Below are 4,354 nucleotides of genomic sequence, written 5' to 3'. Positions count from 1 at the left end.
AAAACCCTCATATTGTTTCCTGGAGTCCATAGTCTGTCATGGTTCATCTCACCCTCTGATTTCCCCCCCTTCATTTTTCGCTTCCTTCTCCTACTGTCCTCCATGCTATTCCTTATGTTCCACAAATAAGTGAAACCATACGATAATTGTCTTTCTCTGCTTGACTTATTTCACTTAGCATCATCTCCTCCAGTTCCATCCACGTTGATGCAAATGTTGGGTATTCATCCTTTCTGATGGCTGAGTAATATTCCATTGCATATATGTACCACATCTTCTTTATCCATTCATCTGTTGAAGGGCATCTTGGCTCCTTCCACAGTTTGGCTATCGTGGACATTGCTGCTATGAACATTGGGGTGCAGGTACCCCTTCTTTTCACTACATCTGTATCTTTGGAGTAAATTCCCAGTAGTGCAATTGCTGGGTCATAGGGTAGCTCTATTTTTAACATCCTGAGGCACCTCCACACTGTTTTCCAAAGTGGCTGTACCAACTTGCATTCCCACCAACAGTGTAAGAAGGTTCCCCTTTCTCCACAACCTCTCCAACATTTGTTGTTTCTTGCCTTGTCAATTTTTACCATTCTAACTGGTGTAAGGTGGTATCTCAATGTGTTTTTGATTTGAATTTCCCTGATGGCTAATGATTTTGAGAATTTTTTCATGTGTCTGTTAGCCATTTGTATTTCTTCTTTGGAGAAGTATCTGTTGATGTCTTCTGCCCATTTTTTCACTTGATTATTTGTTTTTTGGGTGTTGAGTTTGACAAGTTCTTTATAGATCTTGGGTATCAGCCCTTTGTCTGTAGTGTCATTTGTAAAAATCTTCTCCCATTCTGTGGCTTGCCTCTTTGTTTTGTTGACTGTTTCCTTGCTGTGCAGAAGCTTTTTATCTTGACAAAGTGCCAAAATTTCATCAACCAATACCAAAAGATTGAGATTATTCCCTGCATATTCTCAAACCACAATGCTTTGAAACTGGAACTCAATCACAAGAAAAAATTTGGAAGAAATTCAAACACTTGGAAGCTACAGACCATCCTGCATAAGAATGTTTGGGTCAACCAGGAAATCAAAGAAGAACTTAAACAATTCATGGAAACCAAGGAGAATAAAAACACATCAGTTCCAAAACCTAGGGGATACTGCAAAGGTGGTCCTAAGGGGGAAATACATAGCCATCCAAGCCTCAATCAAAAAAATAGAAAAATCCCGAATACCTAAATTAACTTTACACCTTAAGGAAGTGGATAAAGAGGAACAAATAAAGCCTAAGCCAGGCATGAGAAGAGAAATAATTAAGATTAGAGCAGAGATCAATGAATTAGAAACCAGAAATACAGTAGAGCAAATCAACGAAACTAGAAGCTGGTTCTTTGAAAGAATTAATAAGATTGATAAACCACTGGCCAGACTTATCCAAAAGAAAAGAGAAAGGACCCAAATTAATAAAATTATGAATGAAAGGGGAGAAATCACGACTCACATCAAGGAAATAAAAACAATTATTAGAGATTATTATCAACAACTATATGCCAATAAATTAAGCAGCCTGGAAGAAATGGATGCCTTCCTGAAAACCTATAAACTACCAAGACTGAAAGAGGAAGAAATCGACAACCTGAATAGACCAGTAACCAGAAACGAGCTTGAAGCAGTGATCAAAAACCTCCCAAAATACAAGAGTCCAGGGCCTGATGGATTCCCTGGGGAATTCTACCAAACATTGAAAGAAGAAATAATACCTATTCTCCTGAAGCTGTTTCATGAAATAGAAACAGAAGGAAAGCTTCCAGACTCATTCTATGAGGCCAGCATTACCTTGATCCCAAAACCAGGCAAAGACCCCAATCAGAAAGGAGAATTATAGACCAATATCTCTGATGATTATGGATGCCAAAATTCTCAACATGATCCTAGCTAATAGGATCCAACAGTACATTAAAAGGATTATCCATCACAACCAGGTGGGATTTATCCCTGGGATGCAAGGGTGGTTCAACATTCTCAAATCAATCAGTGTGATAGAACACATTACTAAGAGAAGTGACAAGAACCATATGGTCCTCTCAAATGGAAAGTATTTCTTATGTATGCTTATGGTGGTACAACCCTTTCAGTTATACCTATATTGAGGTGGGGGGATATTTAAAAATAAGACATTAAGAAAGGTACTTAGAGTATTATTTCAAATCTGCTTTTTTCTTTTTTAAAAAGTTTTTTTTTATTTTAGAGAGAGAGTGTGTGTGTGTGTGTGTGTGTGAGAGAGAGAGAGAGAGAGTGAAAGAGCAGGGGCATGGGCAGAGGGAGAGGGAGAAGTACACTCTCCGTTGAGAAGGAAGCCTGACATGGGGCTTCATCTGGAGACTCTGGGATGGTGACCTGAGCTGAAGACAGACGTTTAACCTACTGAGCCACCCAGGCACCCCTCAAATCTGCTTTTTTCTTAGCAATAACAATATTTCACATTACATTAACAAATAAAGTCCATGTAAATATCAACCACCTCTAATTATAATGGACTTCAACAGATACCAATACTAAATAACATTGGCAAAGTAAACTAAGGAAGTTTGGTTTAGTTTCATTATTTAAATGAAAGAAAGTATCAAACTCATCTATGTTTTGTCAAATCAAATTAAAACTAGACTGTGTGGGGTTCTGTCCACCGCGCTCACTCTGTGCTCATTAGCAGCCTGTGGGCAGGCCGGAGGTCATGGTCTGCCTCTTGGGGAGTGCAGCACTGCAGAGACTGCTTGCATGCCCCAACTCCAGAGGGTCCTTCTGGACCCGGGAGTGGACCCTGGTTGCAGTGAAACCAGATAGGGTGCAGCAGCAGTTCGTTGGGGATGTGATCCAACACTTGGAGAGGAGGGGCTTCAAGCTGGTGGCAATGAAGATGTTGCAGGCACCAGAGAGAGCCTCGCCGAGCACTACCATGATCTGCAAAGGAAGCCCTTCTACCCAGCCCTCATTAGTCACATGAGCTTCAGCCCCGTGGGGCCATGGTCAGGGAAAGCCCTAACGTGGTCTGCTCCTCAAGGGCCATGATAGAACACACCAACTCAGCTGAGGCTGCCCCTAGCACCATGGCGGGGGGATTTGGGGGGGACTTCAGCATCCACATCAGCGACTCTGTGGAGGGGGCCCAGAGGGAGCTCCAGCTATAGTTCCAGATCAGTGAGTTGGTGGACTAGGCAGACAATGGCCACCAGAGCAGCATCTACCCAGCCTGAGCGCTCAGGCTGCCCTCAGCCACCCCAGCAGCCACCCAGAATCACCTGTCTCTGTCAACAAGTACTTGAGCCCACACCCATGGTCAGCCCTTCTGTCCCAGACCACCTTCCTGTACACCTTCTGCCCCACCCCAGTCCAGAGGGTTTGAGCAACCAACTTTATGTGCCTTTTAGTATCCTAAGCCAGCAAGAAATAGGACCAAATCCTTTCTATACCAAAGTGCCAACTTTAGGGTGTCTCCAAAATTGTGTAGTGTGACCTCCCTGCCCCAAAGTGGGGGAGGGGGGACATTAAAATTCACTGTGTTGTACATGGGGGTGGATCGTTTATTATAGTTTTTGCCATCTCTGAGGTAGGGATGAGGACTTTATGCAAAGTTTTAAGACTTTGAGAATAGAAATAGGGCTTATCCTCCCATACACACACACACACACACACACACACAGCTAGAGGGGTTTGGGTACTGCAGTAAGTACATTAACCTACAATTTCACTGTCCATACTGTGGTTTACACTAAGTTTAGATGTCCTTTGAGTTCAGTTATTTTAAAAAGTGGAAAAACTCAAAGATCTCAAACCGGTTGTGCGGCCTCAGCTGAGGTGTGCAAAATGTTTCTTTAGATAATATGTCTCTAAGCATTAGGTAGCAACAACTTTTCTTTTTGTATCACAATTACAAGAATTTCTTGAACTGGAATTTTCAGAGAAGCCGTGCAAATGTACTGTTCCAGAGAAGCTATGGAAAGGAATTACTCTGAAGAAATGTTTCATACTATAATGTCTAATATGGGTTGCACATTAGACATACCATCTTTTCTTTCCCTTTCCTTTCTTCAACAAGGAGAAAAAAAATGAGCCATATTTTTTGAGACCTTCTATTCTCTTTTTGATGACTTCAAAAGATGCTAACGTTAGGTTAGCATTCTGAGGTTCAACTGTTTTTGAAGTTCAATTATTTAAGCAGATTAATATTTTCTGTCACTAAGAGAACAACCCAAAATGAGCCATTTAACTATCATTAACATAATGGTTCTGAAAAACTAATTGGCACACTGCTCAGATTCAAGGAAAAAAATGCACTTGAAGGGTTTCTGTGACTTTTTTTTTCTTCTTTTC

General features: G+C 41.4%; 1 pseudogene; it reads left to right on the top strand.

Moving 5' to 3' along the window:
* The first annotated feature begins 2,894 nt into the window (after window positions 1-2,894).
* On the top strand, window positions 2,895-3,237 carry LOC118536233 (nucleoside diphosphate kinase, mitochondrial pseudogene; annotated as a pseudogene).
* Window positions 3,238-4,354: the final 1,117 nt, after the last annotated feature.

The sequence above is a fragment of the Halichoerus grypus genome, chromosome X (assembly GCF_964656455.1).
Source record: "Halichoerus grypus chromosome X, mHalGry1.hap1.1, whole genome shotgun sequence".
In the NCBI taxonomy this organism is placed as follows: Eukaryota; Metazoa; Chordata; class Mammalia; order Carnivora; family Phocidae; genus Halichoerus; species Halichoerus grypus.
Note: the sequence above shows the minus strand (reverse complement) of the source record. Positions and strands in the feature narration are given on the sequence as shown.